The sequence below is a fragment of the Dendrobates tinctorius genome, unplaced genomic scaffold, assembly GCF_039654945.1.
Source record: "Dendrobates tinctorius isolate UK_male_01 unplaced genomic scaffold, ASM3965494v1 ptg000196l, whole genome shotgun sequence".
In the NCBI taxonomy this organism is placed as follows: Eukaryota; Metazoa; Chordata; class Amphibia; order Anura; family Dendrobatidae; genus Dendrobates; species Dendrobates tinctorius.
In genome coordinates, this window is record NW_027361863.1 from 17,155,488 (window position 1) to 17,177,819 (window position 22,332).

The 22,332-nt window shown below is 44.7% G+C and overlaps 1 long non-coding RNA gene across 1 annotated transcript in view; it reads right to left on the minus strand.

Annotated features, from left to right (window-relative positions):
• Window positions 1-22,332, minus strand: part of LOC141056232 (uncharacterized) — a 38,758-nt gene that overhangs the window by 15,267 nt on the left and 1,159 nt on the right. The window lies entirely within an intron of this gene.

Sequence of the window (22,332 nt, forward strand, 5' to 3'; positions counted from 1 at the left end):
GTTTATCAAGTCTGTTTCTTGCAAATAAGTTGTATCCTTCTAGTCTTGTATTCCAATCATGTGTATTGTCCCACCAAGTTTCAGTGATTCCAATGACATCATATTTCTTTTCCTGTGTTAGTAGTTCCAATTCTCCTTGTTTGTTGCCCATGCTTTGTGCATTAGTATAGAAACATTTTAGTTTGTGATTGGTTTCTCCTTCTCCAATATTTTTATTAATTAGATTCATTTGTCTTTGTTCTTCCTTTCCACTTCTAATAGCAGAGTTCTCAATAGCATTTGTCAGGTGTATGGCTTTTTCTGGTCTTTTGCTTCCCTTCCCATGTTGTTATAGTTTAAAGCTCTCCTTATAAGTGTAGCAAGGCGACTTCTAAATACATGCTTTCCAGTCTTTGTAAGGTGCACCCCATCTCTAGCAAGTAGTCCATCGTAAAGGTAATTCACTCCGTGATCCAGAAATCCAAATCGTTGCTGACGGCACCATCGACGTAGCCAGTTGTTCACCTGCAGAATCTTATTCCACCTCCTTGTTCCATGGCCATCCACTGGGAGGATGGAAGAGAAGACCACCTGCGCTCCCAGTTCTTTCACTTTCTTGCCTAAGTCTTCAAAGTCTCTGCAGATGGTTTCCAGGTCGTTTCTTGCGGTGTCATTTGTCCCCACATGTAGTAGCAGGAATGGGTAGTCATCTGTAGATCTGAAGAGTCCTGATATCCTGTCAGACACATCTTTAATTTTTGCACCTGGAAGACAACACATTTCTCTTGAAGTTATATCCGGTCTGCAGATAGCGGCCTCTGTTCCTCTCAACAGGGAATCCCCCATGACCACCACTCTCCGTTTCTTCTTCACAACATTTTTCTTTCTCCATCCAGGAGGACTCTGAAGGTGTACAAGGTTGCTGTTTGTTGGCAAAGTCTTATCCTGATGTATTTCTTCATTGTTTTCCTGCGTGAGAGCCTGGTACTGGTTTCTGAGCAGTATGGGTGCTGACTGCCTCCTGATTCTCCTGCTTCTCTGGGTCACATGTCTCCATTCCTCTGTTTCTTCAGGTGCACTTCGAATTTCTTCTCTTTCTGTAACATGAAGAGATAATTCTGCTCTGTCCAAGAACTCTTCACCTTCCTTAATGATCTTCAAAGTAGCTAACCTCTCTTCGAGATTTTGCAACTTTTCCTCTAACAGGGACACAAGCTTGCATTTGTGGCATGTGAAGTTTGGCTTTTCCACTGGTAAGTCTGTGAACATGTAGCAAGAAATGCAGCTCACCAAATGGCTCCTGGCCTCTTCCATCTTGAGATTTCTTAAAAACGATGAAAGATGAGCCAACAGTTAGCAGTCACTAACCAACAACTGAGCGACTCCTGAAAACTACCACCCAATGCCATAGTCATCTCAAGATGTTATCTATCTCTGCTTTTATTTTCTGATTTCCTAAGAAATTTCCTAATATTCAGCTTTTTTTCCATGATCCAGCCATTGTATGAAGACCAAAAAAGATATGATGGGCCCTGAAATATTAACAAGAGATTGCTGCAGACATTCCAGAGCTTGGAGGACCGGTAATGATAGAGACCCATAGATAAACCAAATTGTATAGTACTGTAAGGAGGTGGTGGAGACCTTTGGTTGTTTCCTCTCTCCTCCCCTGTATGTGATCGTTAATGTATATTGTCCTGCAATGTTTATTATATGTATTCATGTATGTGATGTGTTTGATTTGTCCTAATGCTCTGTTATTGTATACTGTAATGTCTGCAGCTTAGGGACAGCAAGAGGTTAATTAAGAGGGCTGGGTCAGCAGCCTCCAAAGAAGCAGGAAGTTCCTGCTTCTGCAGCAGAGCCCAGGCAGGACAGCCTGAGGCAGGGTGTGTGTCCCCATCTGGGGCATTTGTGCATCCCCATTTGGGACAGAGGAGACCCCTCGTCTGGGGCATAAGTGTGTTCCCGTCTGGAACAGTGAGGACCCCCGTTTGACCAGAGTCTCCTCCTGCCCCCTGCACACAACACTCCAACGCACGTTTCGCTCTTGCTTCGTCAGGGTCAGGGTCAGTAACCACATGAAGTGATATTATTCCATTCACTTAATTATACCGCAACATTTGTGTTGGTAGTCAGCAGTGATCCAGCAGTGTTAAGTCATTCTTTTTGCACTTAAATATTTTATTTTATTGTTCATTTCTTATTTATATTCAATTAAGGCTATATAGCCCCTTGTATATTTTTTGCACTGAGCACTTTTTTATTTTGAAGGTGGTTGCATATTGAAATAAACATTTTCACACCATTTTATGGCATATAATTAATAAATTGTTTATTTATTTGTACACAGGACACTTTATGTTTTATATATTTTCACATATTTTCTGCATATTTGGGTAAATATTTATGTACTTGATTTTTATTTTTATGATATATATTGATTTGGATCATATCACTGACTTTGTAACATTTCCTGAATGCTATGTGTGTTTTGTTGTTGGCCATATTGTGTCTCTTCGTGCCCCCTGCCCACCATTTGTGCATTGGTTTATAATTATACTTTTATATAAAAAATTGTGAGATACAAATAAAATTCTTGCGACAATGTATTGTCTTTAGCATCTTTTATTTGGATGTGTACTATAATAATAATAAAAATAGTCAGCACCCTGAATGTCTTTGGTTTTGTTTTTTTTTTGTCCTCTGCAAAGAGACTGCGCCCAGTGACAGGGCAGTAACTTGTTTAGAGAGACTGTACCACGTACAAAGTTCCGGTGACCTTTGTGTAAGTGCAGAGCCCCTGATTCCGATGAGAGAGCAGAGAAGGACTCGGAGCATAGGGGATATTGTTTGTCTCATACCCCTCTGGCTCCCGCAGTAACCCCTCATATCTCGGCTGGACATTGCTAAAGGCACAGGATACAGAGTACTCCAGACGACAAGCGCTGCTGGTGATTCGGCGCCAATGTGGGAGAAGAGTGACCCTTCAATCAAGACCCCTTCAGACTGATAAGTTCCTCCATAAGAAAACTTCTTCTAATACTGTTTAATACTGTTGATGCTTTTTGTCTGCTTACATAACTTGTTCTCATAATATTCATATTTGCACTGTTCATTTTGTCAGTGTTTTTCCCCTGTAAAGAAACTTCCCTTTAACTGTTGGTCCGTCTGTTCCGTGGTGACATACTCGTCTCCTGCACCTTATTACCCCTGCGCACTGCAGTATTCTGCTCTGCCCTCAACAGGGCAGAGCAGTGCGCCTGCGCCGGAGCCACTACAGAAAGGGAAGAAGAGGATGGCATCCTATGAAGATGGGAGGCGCCGGACCGGACCGCGACACCCATCGGACCGGACCGCCCCCCGGGTGAGTATAATCTAACGTGTTTTTCTTCTCTTTCAGGTCACATCGGGGGCTTATCTACAGCATTACAGAATACTGTAGATGAGCCCCTGATGGCGGTGCTGGCAGCAAATAGTCGAAAAAAGGGGTGACAGATTCCCTTTAATAAGTGTACTACCATTCTTAAAAAGTTCAGCTGGCGTAATTTGTGCCAAATATATCATGAATGTACATATGATAAGTATGGAGCGACAAAGCCGAAGTGAGTTCACCGTTACGTGACTTATACAAGATTTGGTACAAATTCTGGAATTTTGTTTTATAAATGTGGAACGTTAATTCCATGCTGACCAGGTTAAGGCTTTGTAGAAAGAAAACTTTGGAACAACTAAGTTCTAATATGCATATTTGGCATTTCTATCAAGTGGATACAGTGAGATAAAAGGAAATGAGGGGCATTTATAATTTGTTCTGCTCCTGTTTTGTGTCATTTTCACTATTTAGTCACATTTATGAAAGCCATGGGCCATTTTTCATACATTTTGTGCCAAGTCCGTCAATTTTTTTATTTTGAGCTTGCAAAAAGGGAAGTTCAGTGTCCGGTGATCAAACGTAGTTTGGGTTGTACGGGCGAGTGCAGACAGACCTCCGGGACACCGGATGTTAGGGGGCATTAGACCATGCAGCATGCGCTGGGTAGACTGTGATTGCACAGGGTCCTCTTCTGTCTGAGTCCGCAACTATACAAAGGCTATGTTCACATGGAGGCAGACAAAGCGGAGACTGACTCTGGAAACTCTCTTTTTTGGTGCAGTTTAGGGAAGGATATTATTTTCCTGAAGAAGTTTCGAAGAGTTTTGGAGTTTTTGTTTTTTTTTTTTCCAAGCACTTTTTGTTTTGTTTTTGCAGCTTTTTAATTTCACAGTATCTAGTTTGCAGAGGTTTCCTTCAGGATCCATTTTACAGAAGTGACAAGTTTTTTTTTTTTTTTTTCATTCCACCATTTGTTTTTCAAAAACTTTTTAGAAAAAAAAAAATTGATCATGAAACTTTTCATATGAAGAGTGGGATTTCCCATAGAAGTGACTAGGAAGAGTTTTCCAAGCGTTTTGAGGAGGATTTTTAGAGACAATCTGCTAAACAAACACGTCGGCATTGCCTAACCAGATTGAAAAGTATCATTTCCAGCCTGCTTTCTATGTGGATTTTCACCTAAAAAAAGTTGGATCATTATTTTATGGGACTGCCTGGTAATACAGTCATTTTGGAAAAGATTCTCTTAAACTTCACTTGTAAAGATCTCACTAATTTCCCACTTCTGCTATTTCATCTATATTGGCCTTGGGGAAGTTTATTACACCCAGAGTGTCAGAAAGGTAGAAAGGTGCTCTACCTGGTGTGTACGGCAGACCTGAAGGCAAACATTGGCAATAATGTGGACCGAAAAACATTTTTTCCAGCCCTGTAATGACTGGACAACTTTTTTATTTTTTTACTTCTCCACATTTCAGCTGTCATCATAACTTTTTTTTTACATATTTTTTTCCCTGGCTGCATGAGACCTTTATTTTATGGGAGAGAAAATTGTTATATATATATATGTATATATATATATATATATATATATATATATATATACACAAAACACCCTTTGATTTAGTTTAATTTTATTTTTTCATGCTGCCTATTTATTACATCAAAACCTGCAGAGACAATTTTTCATGATGTGACAGTCATACATATGGCTAATATTTCTTGTTTCTGTGGATTTGTTCTGTGATGTATATTTATAATAAAATGTATTTTACTCTATGTATTTTTTTTTTTAAATAATTTTTATTATTTTTCTTAAATGATTTTGTGTTTGTTATATTTTATATTTATGTGTTATATACTACAGAATACATCTCTCAAGAGATAGAAAAATTCCTGCTGTTGCAATTAACTAGAGGACTTGGGTCGATGTAATTAATTGGGGTAAACAGTTCGGGTCAGACATTGTCTCAGGCGTAGCTTAGATACAAATCCTTCCACTATAAGATTCTTCTGGGTCTCCCCATCCTTAGTGGTATGAGTATCCGAGACAATCATGGAGTCTGCCACTTTAGCAGTGTTTTTACTTCATAAAATACCCTAGGGCAGATTTAGGAAGAAACTTGAGACCCCCAGAGAATCATAGAATCCAAGAATGTTAGAGATGGAAGGGACCTCCAGGGTCATCGTGTCCAACCCCCTGCTCAATGCAGGAGTCACTAAACCATCCCAGACAGATGTCTGTCTAGCCTCTGTTTGAAGACTTCCATTGAAGGAGAACTCACCACCTCTTGTGGCAGCCTGTTCCACTCATTGATCACCCTCACTGTCAAAAAGATTTTTCTAATATCTAATCTGTGGCTTCTCCCTTTCAGTTTCATCCCATTGCTTCTAGTCTTTCCTTGTGCAAATGAGAACAATGATGATCCCTCTACACTGTGACAGCCCTTCAGATATTTATAGACAGCTATTAAATCTCCTCTTAGCCTTCTTTTTTGAAAGCTAAACATTCCCAGATCCTTTAACCATTCCTCAGAGGACATACTTTGCAGTCCACTCACCATTCTCTCCTCTGAACTCGCTCCAGTATTTCAATGTATTTTTTAAAATGTGGTGCCCAGAACTGGACACAGTATTCCAGATGAGGCCTGACCAAGGAAGAATAGAGGACAATAATGACTTCACATGATCTAGACTCTATGCTTCTTTTAATACATACTAGAACTGTTTGCCTTTTTTTGTTGCTGCATCGCACTGTTGACTCATGTGCAGTCTGTGATCTATTAGTATACCCAAGTATTTTTCACACGTGCTGTTGCTTAGTTCTATTCCTCCCATTCTGTAGATTTTCTTTTTTCTTGCCCAGATGTAGAATCTTGCCTTTCTCCCTGTTAAATACCATTTTATTAGTCGCTGCCCATTGTTCAAGCTTATCTAGATCCTTCTGAATCCTTCCTGTCTTCTCTAGTGTTAGCTGTTATGAATGAGTCACCGTAGGAGGCAAAAGCAGAAATACAAGCTAAGTCCAGAAAACCAGAGAAGTTGGCAACTATCAGATTGCAGACCCCTGAACCTATCAACACAACTAGTAGTAGCCGTGGGGGGTTCCTACGATGCCCTAGACCCCTCGATCACAGCCGGAGAAATACATAGGCCTAAAGAAAGAAAGGGGAAATCTAAACTGCCCCAGAGCAGACCCCAAAGCAATAGGCAGCCCCCAACATATAATGACGGTGAAGCAAGATGAAAATACTAACACAGACAGAAAGATAGACTGAGCAAAGATGGGGCCCCAAAACTACCTAGATAGGAAAGGACAGGAAGGCTGCTGTCTGCAATCTGCCAAAACCCTATCAAAGACAAGCCAACCAGCTGATATGAAAAAGGCCCTGAAGCAGCTAGGCTTCAAAAACTGAATCAGCACTCAGGTATTTTCAGAAGACAGAGCTAAATGAATTCAGCACACCCCAGCAGGGAATGGCAGAAATCCAGAAAAACAAAGCAAAAACAAAGTCAAAGCACAAAAGCAAAAGGCCAAGCAGCAAACTTAGCTTTGGAGGAGCAGGAATTCAGACTGGTCTCCAAGGATCCCACAGAGAAATCACCCGCAGGGCAGAAGGGCGTCGGCAGCATTATATCCAGTCCGTAACTCCACTCAGCCAGTCATAATCATCAGCCTCAGGTGTTTGACAATCAGGCTCACTACCTTTCTTTACCAGAAGAGGGAGTTCCTCGGGCCTCAGTAATGAAGGGGAAAATGAACTCACAACAGTACCTCCCCCTTGAGGAGGGGTCACCGAACCCTCAACTACACCACCAGGGCGATCAGGGTGAGCCCGATGAAAGGCACGCACCAATCGTTTGGCATGAATATCAGAGGCGGAGACCCAGGAATTATCCTCCTGACCATAACCCTTCCACTTAACCAAATACTGGAGTCTCCGTCTAGCCAGACGGGAATCCAGTACTTTCTCTACCTCATACTCCATGTTACCTTCAACCAATACAGGGTCTGGAGGTGCCACCCCCGGAACAACACGTTCAACAAACCTCTTCAACAAGGACTTATGAAACACATTATGGATTTTAAATGTGACAGGAAGAGCCAAACGAAAAGAGACCGGATTAATAATCTCCACAATCTTGTAAGGTCCAATAAATCTAGGTTTAAACTTAGGAGAAGCCACCTTCATAGCAATATTTTTTGATGATAACCAAACCATATCACCAACCTTAAACTGGGGACCAATGGTCCTATGTCGGTTGGAAAACCGCTGGGCCTTCTCCTGGAAAAGAGATAACTTATCCACCACTTGGTCCCAGATCTGGTGCATTCTCTCCACCACAGTGTCAACACCTGGGCAGGCAGAGGGCTCCACCTGCCCTGAAGAAAATCGAGGATGAAACCCAAAGTTACAAAAAAAAGGTGACATCAAAGTGGCAGAAGTAGCTCTATTATTCAAAGCAAATTCGGCCAAGGGCAAAAATGAAACCCAATCATCCTGATCAGCAGAAATAAAACATCTCAAATATGACTCCAAGGTCTGGTTTGTTCTCTCTATCTGCGCATTGGTCTGAGGGTGAAAAGCAGAGGAGAAGGACAACTGAATTCCCAGCCTGGAACAGAAAGTTCTCCAAAATCTAGACACAAACTGCACTCCTCTGTCAGATACAATGTTCTCAGGAATCCCGTGCAAACGAACCACCTGTTGTAAAAACAGGGGCACCAACTCAGAGGAAGACGGCAACTTAGGGAGTGGTACAAGATGAACCATCTTAGAGAACCTATCACAAATCACCCAAATAACAGTCATCCTCTGAGAGACAGGCATATCAGAGATGAAATCCATTGAAATATGGGTCCATGGCCTCTTGGGGACAGGCAAAGGCATCAACAACCCAGTAGAGCGAGAACACGATTTAGACCGGGAGCACGTCCCACAGGACTGCACAAAATTCCTGACATCACGAGACAAGGAGGGCCACCAAAAAAACCGACTCGCCAGATCTCTAGTACCAAAAATACCTGGATGACCAGCCAATGCAGAGCAATGAGCTCCAGACATCACTCTCTTCTTCCACTGGTCAGGAACATACAACTTTCCACTGGGACAACGCTCAGGTTTGTCCTCCTGGAACTTTTCCAGAGCACGTCTCAAATCGGGCGAGATGGCAGAAAGAACTACCCCTTCGCCTAAGATGGTAGCAGGCTTGGTCACCACAGGAGAATCAGCAAGGAAGCTCCTAGAGAGGGCGTCTGCCTTGACATTCTTTGTTACAGGAAGAAAAGAAACCACAAAATCAAAACGTGTAAAAAACAAGGCCCACCTAGCCTGTCTAGGGTTCAAGCGCTTAGCCGACTCTAGGTAAATCAAATTCTTGTGGTCAGTGAGGACCACGACTTGATGCTTAGCTCCCTCCAACCAATGTCTCCACTCCTCAAATGCCTATTTCATGGCCAACAGTTCCCTATTCCCCACATCATAGTTACGTTCAGATGGAGAGAACTTTCGGGAAAAGAAAGCACAGGGATTCATTTTAGGTGTTACAGGATCCTTTTGGGACAAAACAGCTCCTGCACCAATCTCAGAAGCATCCACCTCTACCTGGAACGGAAGTGAGACATCAGGTTGCCGCAAAACCGGGGCGGAGGTGAATCTTCGCTTCAGCTCCTGAAAGGAAGAAACAGCCTCCGGAGACCAATTTAACACATCAGCACCCTTTTTAGTCAAATCAGTCAATGGCTTGGCAATACTAGAAAATTTTGCTATAAATTTCCGATAAAAATTAGCAAAACCCAAAAACTTCTGGAGGGCCTTCAAAGAAGTGGGCTGGACCCAATCGTAAATGGCCTGTACCTTGGCCGGGTCCATTTCAATAGTTGATGGGGACAAAATAAATCCCAAAAAAGAAATCCTCTGTACTCCAAAAAGGCATTTAGATCCCTTGACATACAGGGAATTCTCCCTCAAGATCCGGAACACAGTCCGAATATGTTCCACATGAGAATCCCAATTCTTGGAGAAGATCAAAATATCATCCAGATAGATAATCAAAAATTTATCGACAAAATCTCGGAAAACATCGTTCATAAAGCACTGGAAGACAGAAGGGGCATTAGTGAGCCAAAAAGGCATCACCAGGTACTCAAAATGTCCCTCCGGAGTATTAAACGCCGTCTTCCATTCATCCCCATGCTTAATGCGAATAAGATTATACGCCCCCCTGAGGTCAAGCTTGGTAAACCAGCAAGCACCTTTAACTCTGGAGAATAGATCAGAAATCAGGGGTAACGGATACTGATATTTAACAGTAATTTTGTCGAGGGGACGATAATCAATACAAGGTCTTAATGATCCATCCTTTTTGGCTACAAAAAAAAACCCGGCACCTAAGGGTGACGAGGATGGTCTAATATGACCCTTCTCCAACGCCTCCTTAATATAGGATCGCATAGCCTCGTGCTCGGGTACAGATAAATTGAAGAGCCGACCCTTGGGAAATTTACACCCCGGGCTCAGTTCAATTGCACAGTCATAACTCCTATGAGGAGGCAGAGACGCAGACTCATTCTCACTAAATACATCATAAAAGTCCGCCAAATAATCAGGAACATCATGCGATTGAGGAGAGGTGGAAAACACCGGAGCCTCACTAAAGGCACACCGACAACCCCAACTCACCACTGACACAGATTTCCAATCCAAAACTGGATTATGAATCTGTAACCAGGGAAACCCCAGAACAACAGTATCATGCAGATTATGCAACATCAGAAATCTGCAATTTTCTTGATGGTCTGGGGCGACCCGCATTACCACCTGGGTCCAAAACTGGGGTTTATTTTTAGCCAAAGGAGTAGCATCAATTCTCCTCAAAGGGATAGGCGTCTGCAGAGGTGTCATCGGAAATCCACAACGTTTAGCAAAATCCAAGTCCATTAGGTTTAGGGCTGCTCCCGAATCCACAAACGCCTTGGCGGAAAATGTGGACAGGGAGCAGATCAGAGTAATAGCCAGAAGAAACTTAGGTTGAACACCCCCAACAGAAAACGTGTGTGCAAAGCGTTTCTCTCGTTTGGGACAGACAGAAATAATATGCGAGGCATCTCCACAGAAAAAACACAACTTATTACGCCTTCTGAACTCCTGACGCTGCTCTCTGGAAAAAACTCTATCACATTGCATAGGTTCAGACATTTGTTCAACAGGTGGTAACACCTCTCGTGCAGCTTTGCGTTCGCGCAAACGCCGATCAACCTGAATAGCTAATGACATAGAATCGTCAAGACCAGAGGGAACAGGAAATCCCACCATAGTATCTTTTACGGCTTCTGACAACCCCTTCCGAAAGAGAGCAGCCAAGGCATTATCATTCCAGGTAGTAAGTACTGCCCACTTTCGGAATTTTTGACAGTACAATTCTGCAGAATCACGACCCTGGCTCAATGCCAGCAGGGTCTTTTCAGCCTGATCAATGGCATTAGGTTCGTCATACAACAACCCCAAAGCTTGAAAGAATGCGTTCACATTAGTCAAAATAGGATCATCTGGTTTCAAAGAAAACGCCCAATCCTGGGGATCGCCACGGAGCAAAGAGATGACAATTTTAACCTGCTGCGCGGAGCTCCCTGACGAGTTAGGCTTCAAGGCAAAAAATAATTTACAATTATTTTTGAAATTCAAAAATTTAGACAGATCCCCAAAAAATACATCAGGTGTAGGAATCTTTGGTTCAGCAGCATGTGAATGAGCAAGGTAGGCGGAAATTCCCCGCACTTCCGCAGCGAGCTGCTCCACACGATCAGACAATTGCTTTATCTCCATTGAGAGAAAAAAAAAATTCCCCCTACGGCCTCAGAGATATAGAGGAAAAAATATACACACTTTTTTTTTTTTTTTTACAATTCTTTCCTGCTATTGAGTACCCTAGAATCTGCGGTATGGCGGGTGATTCTGTTACGAATGAGTCACCGTAGGAGGCAAAAGCAGAAATACAAGCTAAGTCCAGAAAACCAGACAAGTTGGCAACTATCAGATTGCAGACCCCTGAACCTATCAACACAACTAGCAGTAGCCGTGGGGGGTTCCTACGATGCCCTAGACCCCTTGATCACAGCCGGAGAAATACATAGGCCTAAAGAAAGAAAGGGGAAATCTAAACTGCCCCAGAGCAGACCCCAAAGCAATAGGCAGCCCCCAACATATAATGACGGTGAAGCAAGATGAAAATACTAACACAGACAGAAAGATAGACTCAGCAAAGACGGGGCCCCAAAACTACCTAGATAGGAAAGGACAGGAAGGCTGCTGTCTGCAATCTGCCAAAACCCTATCAAAGACAAGCCAACCAGCTGATATGAAAAAGGCCCTGAAGCAGCTAGGCTTCAAAAACTGAATCAGCACTCAGGTATTTTCAGAAGACAGAGCTAAATGAATTCAGCACACCCCAGCAGGGAATGGCAGAAATCCAGAAAAACAAAGCAAAAACAAAGTCAAAGCACAAAAGCAAAAGGCCGAGCAGCAAACTTAGCTTTGGAGGAGCAGGAATTCAGACTGGTCTCCAAGGATCCCACAGAGAAATCACCCGCAGGGCAGAAGGGCGTCGGCAGCATTATATCCAGTCCGTAACTCCACTCAGCCAGTCACAATCATCAGCCTCAGGTGTTTGACAATCAGGCTCACTACCTTTCTTTACCAGAAGAGGGAGTTCCTCGGGCCTCAGTAATGAAGGGGAAAATGAACTCACAACAGTTAGCTATACCTCGTAGCTTTGCATCTTCTGCAAATTTGATTAGCTTACCTTCAGTTTCCTTATCTAGATCATTTATAAAAATATTGAATAACACTGGGGCCCGGACAGAGGCTTGTGGTTCTCACTTGAAATACTCTTCCAATTGGATGTGTAACCATTTTTCACCACGCTTTACGCACGATCACTGAGCCAGTTATGAATCCACCTAACCTAGAAATCTCAACAACATGCTCTGGATCTTGAGAATGGCCACTTTGAATGGTGTAGAGGTGTACATGATTAATCTTCACTCCATTCATTGTCTATGGAACTCTGCACAGGGTCCCAGCGATTGAACCCCCAACAATCAACAGGTTATGCCCTATATGGTGGTTGTGGGGTAACTTTAGTTTGTGGGAATTCCTCTTTAATGGTTCTCTTCTCACAGCTCAGTCACGACTGTTACTGCAGGATCAGCGGATTTTGGTATATTTAGGACGCCCCTCCGGGTATTTACATAGTTACTCAGAAGCTGCAGCTCAGCGATCTCCCAGCACCAGGCCCTCCAGGGGGTCAGTGTGATATTAAATTGTTGTAACAGTGTAACGTCTTTATGACCCCACCGAATAGCGTCTCATGATTAGTTAGCTCAGAGGAGCGTGCGCTGATTGCACAGATTGCTTTCCAGCCGCCCTTTCTAGCGTTCAGGAGAGTTAGTGTGGAGACTCACAGCTATTTAATAATGTGTTGGAGAGGGGATGGGGGTTATTATTATTATTATTATTATTATTCCTTTCACATGCAACATCCTACGTAGTAATTGAAGTACAGTGGCTGAGTTATGGGGGTGCTGCCATTGTGTTATGGGGTGCTGTTGCTGTGTTATGGAAGTACTGTGGCTATGTTATGGTGGTACTGTGGCTGTGCTGTTATGGTCCTGTAGCTGTGTTATGGAGGTACTGTTGGTGTGATATGGGACTACTGTGGCTATGCTATGGGGGTTCTGTGGCTGTGCTGTTATGGTTCTGTAGCTGTGTTATGGAAGTACTGTCGCTGTGTTATGGAAGTACTGTGGCTGTGTTACGGAAGTACGGTGGCTATGCTATGTGGGTAATGAGGCTGTGCTGTTATGGTTCTGTAGCTGTGTTATGGAAGTACTGTCGCTGTGTTATGGAAGTACTGTGGCTGTTTTATGGAAGTACTGTGGCTGTGTTACGGAAGTACGGTGGCTATGCTATGTGGGTAATGAGGCTGTGCTATTATGGTTCTGTAGCTGTGTTATGGAGGTACTGTTGCTGTGTTATGGACGTACTGTGGCTGTGCTGTTATGGTTGTACAGCTGTGATATGAAGGTACTCTGGCTGTGTTAGGGTAGTACTGTGTTTATGCTGTTATGGTTCCATAGCTATGTTATGGGGTACTGTAGCTGTTTTATGGGAGTAGTGTGGCTGTGCTTTTATGGTTCTGTAGCTGTGTTATGGAGGTACTGTGGCTGTGTTATGGGAGTACTGTGGCTGTGCTGTTATGGTTCTACAGCTGTGGTATGGGGGTACTGTGGCTGTGTCATGGTGTTATGAGGCTCTGCTGTTTGTTCTGCAGCTGTGATATGAAGGTACTGTGGCTGTGTTAGGGTAGTACTGTGTTTGTGCTGTTATGGTTCCATAGCTATGATATGGGCTACTGTAGCTGGTTTATGGGAGTAGTGAGGCTGTGCTTTTATGGCTCTGTAGCCGTGACATGGGGCTATTACAGTCCCTGCCATCAGTGCATTAATTAAAAGCAATATTAGGAGAGGACCTTGCTCTGACCTTTACACCTGGTGCCCCTTTAGTCTGCCATCTTTCCTGCTGCATGTGAAAGTCGTGGGTGTAAAAAGTTCATGTCCTGATTTTTGTGGTGTTTTTTTTTTTTTTTAGTTTTTTTGCGAGGATCTGTGCTCACCTCTTCCCTGTGAGGCCGGAGCAACCTTGACCTGATTTATGAGGCTGTGAAGGGACCAGCGGTGACATGGAGCCTGAGTCTGACAACTTTATGGTACTGACATATACTGTAGCCAGTCTTCATATATTAAACAGTAAATGGAGGAAATGTCTATTGTGACCATTACAGGTGGTGTACTTCGCCAAACTGTACATCCTCACTATGCAGCTGTTAAATGAGCACGTAATACCACCACACCATGCCCAAATAATACGTTCATTTCAGGTATAAAAAAAACAAACAGATAATGAGCACACAATATTGCCATATAATGCCAAATGGTCACACTATACAGGTGAACAAATATTACCGCCATACAATGCCTAAATAATACTTCCATACTGTATCCAAACTGCTACCATATTTTTCCCCACAATACTGCCATTCACTGCAAAGTGATGTTATTGTCCAATTAATACCGCCATGTAGTGGCAAGTTATAATGGCCGGGCACATCCCCAATAGACTGCACATACTGTACATCCCCCATAATACCGTCATATAGACGGAGGCGTCACGAGAAGCTCCCGGGCATCAGCCCACCATGTGGCATATATAATAATGGTGTCTTCTTATGTGGGTCCTTAGGGTCAAATAGCTGCACCCTCACATATGGGACCCAATTATTGAAAAAATACTTCAACATTGCCTATTACTGCCATACAGTACTGACATAATACTGTACAGTAATACCGCTATATACGGCTGAATATCAGTGGTAAAGAGGTTGGTGTTAGATTGCCTGGTGGTCCAGGGTGAGACTGCATCAGCAGTTGACTCACTAGGCATCTGCTGGCTCAGAGGGATCTCAGGACACAAACACTGTGCGACCATAGTGATAGGTACAGCTCAGCAGTCAGTATCACACAGGAGTGGATTAGATACACGGCTCAGCAGTCAGTATCACACAGGATAGCATTAGATACACGGCTCAGCAGTCAGTATGACACAGGATAGGATTAGATACACGACTCAGCAGTCAGTGTCAAACAGGATAGGATTAGATACACGGCTCAGCAGTCAGTATCACACAGGATAGGGTTAGATACACAGCTCAGCAGACAGTGTCACACAGGATAGGATTAGATACATGGCTCAGCAGACAGTATCACACAGGAGTGGATTAGATACACAACTCAGCAGTCAATATCACACAGGATAGGATTAGATACACGGCTCAGCAGTCAGTGTCACACAGGATAGGATTAGATACACGGCTCAGCAGTCAGTGTCACACAGGATAGGATTAGATGCACAGCTCAGCAGTCAGTATCACACAGGATAGGATTAGATACACGGCTCAGCAGTCAGTATCACACAGGATAGGGTTAGATACACAGCTCAGCAGACAGTGTCACACAGGATAGGATTAGATACACAGCTCAGCAGACAGTGTCACACAGGATAGGATTAGATACATGGCTCAGCAGACAGTATCACACAGGAGTGGATTAGATACACGACTCAGCAGTCAGTGTCACACAGGATAGGATTAGATGCACAGCTCAGCAGTCAGTATCACGCAGGATAGGATTAGATACACGGCTCAGCAGACTGTATCACACAGGATAGGATGAGATACACAGCTCAGCAGTCAGTATCACGCAGGATGGGATTAGATACACGGCTCAGCAGACTGTATCACACAGGATAGGATTAGATACACAGCTTAGCAGTCAGTATCACACAGGATAGGATTAGATACACAGCTCAGCAGTCAGTGTCACACAGGATAGGATTAGATACACAGCTCAGCAGTCAGTATCACGCAGGATAGGATTAGATACACGGCTCAGCAGACTGTATCACACAGGATATGATTAGATACACAGCTCAGCAGTCAGTATCACGCAGGATGGGATTAGATACACGGCTCAGCAGACTGTATCACACAGGATAGGATTAGATACACAGCTCAGCACACAGTATCACACAAGATAGGATTAGACACACAGCTCAGCAGTCAGTATCACACAGGATAGGATTAGATACACGGCTCAGCAGTCAGTATCACACAGGAGAGGATTAGATACACAGCTCAGCAGACAGTATCACACAGGAGAGGATTAGATACACGGCTCAGCAGACAGGATAACACAGGATAGGATTAGATACAGGGCTCAACAGACAATATCACACAGCATAGGATTAGATATACGGCTCAGCAGTCAGCATCACACAGGATAGGATTAGATACACGGCTCAGCAGTCAGTATCACACAGGATAGGATTAGATACACGGCTCAGCAGTCAGTATCACACAGGATAGGATTAGATACACGGCTCAGCAGTCAGTATCACACAGGAGAGGATTAGATACACAGCTCAGCAGACAGTATCACACAGGAGAGGATTAGATACACAGCTCAGCAGTCAGTATCACACAGGATAGGATTAGATACACGGCTTAGCAGTCAGTATCACACAGGATAGGATTAGATACACGGCTCAGCAGACAATCACACAGGATAGGATTAGATACACGGCTCAGCAGTGAGTATCGCACAGGAGAGGATTAGATACATGGCTCAGCAGACAGGATAACACAGGATACGATTAGATACACGGCTCAGCAGACAGGATTACACAGGATAGGTTTAGATACACGGCTCAGCAGACAGAATCACACAGGATAGGGTAAGATACACGGCTCAGCAGTCAGTACCACACAGGATAGGATTAGATACACGGCTCAGCAGACAATCACACAGGATAGGATTAGATACACGGCTCAGCAGTGAGTATCACACAGGAAGAGGATTAGATACACAGCTCAGCAGTCAGTATCACACAGGAGAGGATTAGATACACGGCTCAGCAGACAGGATAACACAGGATAGGATTAGATACACAGCTCAGCAGACAGGATAATACAGGATACGATTAGATACATGGCTCAGCAGACAGGATTACACAGGATAGGTTTAGATACACGGCTCAGCAGTCAGTATCACACAGGATAGGATTAGATAAACGGCTCAGCAGTCAGTATCACACAGGAGAGGATTAGATACATGGCTCAGCAGTCAGTATCACACAGGATAGGATTAGATACACGGCTCAGCAGACAGTATCACACAGGATAGGGTTAGATACACTGCTCAGCAGTCAGTATCACACAGGATAGGTTTAGATACACGGCTCAGCAGTCAGTATCACACAGGATAGGATTAGATACACGGCTCAACAGACAGTATCACACAGCATAGGATTAGATATACGGCTCAGCAGTCAGTATCACACAGGATAGGGTTAGATACATGGCTCAGCAGTCAGTATCACACAGGATAGGATTAGATACACGGCTCAGCAGTCAGTATCACACAGGATAGGATTAGATACACGGCTCAGCAGTCAGTATCACACAGGATAGGATTAGATACACGGCTCAGCAGTCAGTATCACACAGGATAGGATTAGATACACGGCTCAGCAGTCAGTATCACACAGGATAGGTTTAGATACACAGCTCAGCAGACAGTATCACACAGGATAGGTTTAGATACACGGCTCAGCAGTCAGTATCACACAGGATAGGATTAGATACACGGCTCAGCAGTCAGTATCACACAGGATAGGATTAGATACACGGCTCAGCAGTCAGTATCACACAGGAGAGGATTAGATACACGGCTCAGCAGTCAGTATCACACAGGATAGGATTGGATACACGGCTCAGCAGACAGGATAACACAGGATAGGATTAGATACACGGCTCAGCAGTCAGTATCACACAGGATAGGATTAGATACATGGCTCAGCAGTCAGTATCACACAGGATAGGATTAGATACACGGCTCAGCAGACAGTATCACACAGGAGAGGATTAGATACACGGCTCAGCAGTCAGTATCACACAGGATAGCATTAGATACACGGCTCAGCAGACAGGATAACACAGGATAGGTTTAGATACACGGCTCAGCAGACAGTATCACACAGGAGAGGATTAGATACACGGCTCAGCAGTCAGTATCACACAGGATAGGATTGGATACACGGCTCAGCAGACAGAATAACACAGGATAGGATTAGATACACGGCTCAGCAGTCAGTATCACACAGGATAGGATTAGATACACGGCTCAGCAGACAGGATAACACAGGATAGGATTAGATACACAGCTCAGCAGTCAGTATCACACAGGATAGGATTAGATACACGGCTCAGCAGTCAGTATCACACAGGATAGGATTAGATACACGGCTCAGCAGTCAGTATCACACAGGATAGGATTAGATAAACGGCTCAGCAGTCAGTATCACACAGGATAGGATTAGATACACGGCTCAGCAGTCAGTATCACACAGGATAGGATTAGATACACGGCTCAGCAGTCAGTATCACACAGGATAGGATTAGATACACGGCTCAGCAGTCAGTATCACACAGTAGAGGATTAGATACAATGCTCAGCAGACAGTATCACACAGGAGAGGATTAGATACAAGGCTCAGCAGTCAGTATCACACAGGATAGGATTAGATACACAGCTCAGCATTCAGTATCACATGGGATAGGATTAGATACACGGCTCAGCAGACAGTAACACACAGAATAGGATTAGATACACGGCTCAGCAGTCAGTATCACACACGATAGGATTGGATACACGGCTCAGCAGACAGGATAACACAGGATAGGATTAGATACACAGCTCAGCAGTCAGTATCACACAGGATAGGATTAGATACACGGCTCAGCAGACATAATCACACAGGATAGGATTAGATACACGGCTCAGCAGTCAGTATCACACAGGATAGGATTAGATACACGGCTCAGCAGACAGGATAACACAGGATAGGATTAGATACACAGCTCAGCAGTCAGTATCACACAGGATAGGATTAGATACACGGCTCAGCCGTCAGTTTCACACAGGATAGGATTAGATACACGGCTCAGCAGTCAGTATCACACAGGATTAGATACACAGCTCAGCAGGAAGTATCACACAGGATAGGATTAGATACACGGCTCAGCAGTCAGTATCACACAGGATAGGATTAGATACACTGCTCAGCTGTCAGTATCACACAGGATATAGGATTAGATACACGGCTTAGCAGACAGTATCACATAGGATAGGATTAGATACACGGCTCAGCAGTCAGTATCACACAGGATAGGATTAGATACACTGCTCAGCTGTCAGTATCACACAGGATATAGGATTAGATACACGGCTTAGCAGACAGTATCACATAGGATAGGATTAGATACACTGCTCAGCTGTCAGTATCACACAGGATATAGGATTAGATACACGACTTAGCAGACAGTATCACATAGGATAGGATTAGACACACAGCTCAGCAGTCAGTATCACACAGGAGAGGATTAGATACACAGCTCAGCAGTCAGTATCACACAGGATAGGATTAGATACACGGCTCAGCAGTCAGTATCACACAGGATATAGGATTAGATACACAGCTCAGCAGTCAGAATCACACAGGATAGGATTAGATAAACGGCTTAGCAGACAGTATCACACAGGATAGGATTAGATACACGGCTCAGCAGTCAGTTTCACACAGGATAGGAGTAGATACACAGCTCAGCAGTCAGTATCACACAGGAGAGGATTAGATACACAGCTCAGCAGTCAGTATCACACAGGATAGGGTTAGATACATGGCTCAGCAGTCAGTATCACACAGGAGAGGATTAGATACATGGCTCAGCAGTCAGAATCACACAGGATAGGATTAGATAAACGGCTTAGCAGACAGTATCACACAGGATAGGATTAGATACACGGCTCAGCAGTCAGTTTCACACAGGATAGGAGTAGATACACAGCTCAGCAGTCAGTATCACACAGGAGAGGATTAGATACACAGCTCAGCAGTCAGTATCACACAGGATAGGGTTAGATACATGGCTCAGCAGTCAGTATCACACAGGAGAGGATTAGATACATGGCTCAGCAGTCAGTATCACACAGGAGAGGATTAGATACACGGCTCAGCAGTCAGTATCACACAGGATAGGGTTAGATACATGGCTCAGCAGTCAGTATCACACAGGATGGGATTAGATATATTCGTTTAGCAGCACATTATAGTGAGGGCTTAGATACACTTTTGCATAGTCCCCCATCCTGTGCTGCTGTGACTCTCATCGTTTTGTGCAGATCCAGTAAATCCGTCTCCCTCCTCCCGCAATCTTGTGTAATCTGTCCCCTAACATCTGTACCAGATCTACAATCCCTGCCCTCCCCGCCAGCTGCAGGATAATTTCACATTGCTGTCATGAGACCTGTGGAACAACAAGTCACAGCCGTTACTAAGGACTCTGATTTACTGTAAGAACAAATGATCCCGCCGCTCGCTGTCCCGCAGAGCTGACAATCTATAATGTCACAATACAAGACAAGGCAGCAACATCAGCAATGGCCACCGCAGGGCTGGAGAGAGGGGAGCAAGCCATGACCTGGAGATTTAGCTATAGGGCTGGGGAGCAAACTCTGACCCTCCACCCCCAGGAAACTACTGTGGAACTACAACCCTCAGCAATCTAAGCAACTTTCTGATTTCCTTTATCTAATGTTGGAACTACAAGTCCCAGCACATCATCTTGGCAGGTTGTCATACGTGGATGTGTGAGAGCTGCCAATCCGTTGCCAATTATGGTAACACAATATGAGGCGCGAGCATCGCCCCCCACCCCTGAAATCAGGGAACACCCCCAAATCCCCATCAATGGATGACAGGGCAGGATCCTGAATGTGTCTGATGATGTCATGAGTGGTGTGTTCAGGAGAGCAGGGTGGGCGTGATGAGCGGGGGGAGACATCCAGCATCCCTCCGACCAGCAGTAGGATACGGCTTATGGAAAGCTCGCTTCCTAAATCACTGTGTAATCCCGTGCCGGGAAATTAATTCACTGACCACCCCCTATAATAAAGGCTTATCCCCCCCACCATGGCCTCCCCTTCCCCGGTCAGGATCACCCCTCATCCCTGCACATCTGCACTTCACTAGACTGAGCTTTTGGGGTTAAGGATGATGTTGACCCCGAGGGTCATGTAAAGCCCATATGTCCCCTGTAATCTCATCCCTGCTCCCAGCTGTCTCTCCATGATTGCTGTCTCTTCTCTGAGTGATTGACATCCCGGCGGTTTAATACTCCCATCATGGTGAAGGGGAGGCTTTGTTACAATGTTGCATTTCCTAAGAGTCTGGAACTCTCTTGTCTCCGGTTGCTACTTTGTTTCCATGTCTCCTAGATATGCCTCTTATTGTCCCCTTCTTTTGTCCGTACTCCCCCTATAACTGCTGGTACACATATCCTGGGGTCCTCCGCACAGGAGCTCACAGTCTAATCCTGTCCCCGGCTCTCCTCTTCCTCCGCACAGGAGCTCACAATCTAATCCTGGCTCTCCTCCTCCTCCCTGGTCCCTCATCTCTCTGCTCCATCCTCTCTCCCCACAATTGTCCGTACTCCCCCTATAACTGCTGGCACATATATCCTGGGGTCCTCCGCACAGGAGCTCACAGTCTAATCCTGTCCCCGACTCTCCTCCTCCCTGGTCCCTTGTCCTCCGCACAGGAGCTCACAATCTAATCCTGGCTCTCCTCCTCCTCCCTGGTCCCTCATCTCTCTGCTCTATCCTCTGTCCCCACAATTGTCCGTACTCCCCCTATAACTGCTGGCACATATATCCTGGGGTCCTCCGCACAGGAGCTCACAGTCTAATCCTGTCCCCGACTCTCCTCTTCCTCCGCACAGGAGCTCACAATCTAATCCTGGCTCTCCTCCTCCTCCCTGGTCCCTCATCTCTCTGCTCCATCCTCTCTCCCCACAATTGTCCGTACTCCCCCTATAACTGCTGGCACATATATCCTGGGGTCCTCCGCACAGGAGCTCACAGTCTAATCCTGTCCCCGACTCTCCTCCTCCCTGGTCCCTCGTCCTCCGCACAGGAGCTCACAATCTAATCCTGGCTCTCCTCCTCCTCCCTGGTCCCTCATCTCTCTGCTCTATCCTCTGTCCCCACAATTGTCCGTACTCCCCCTATAACTGCTGGCACATATATCCTGGGGTCCTCCGCACAGGAGCTCACAGTCTAATCCTGTCCCCGACTCTCCTCCTCCTCCCTGGTCCCTCGTCCTCCGCACAGGAGCTCACAATCTAATCCTGGCTCTCCTCCTCCCTGGTCCTTCATCTCTCGGCTCCATCCTCTCTCCCCCCATTGTCCGTACTCCCCCTATAACTGCTGGCACACATATCCTGGGGTCCTCCGCACAGGAGCT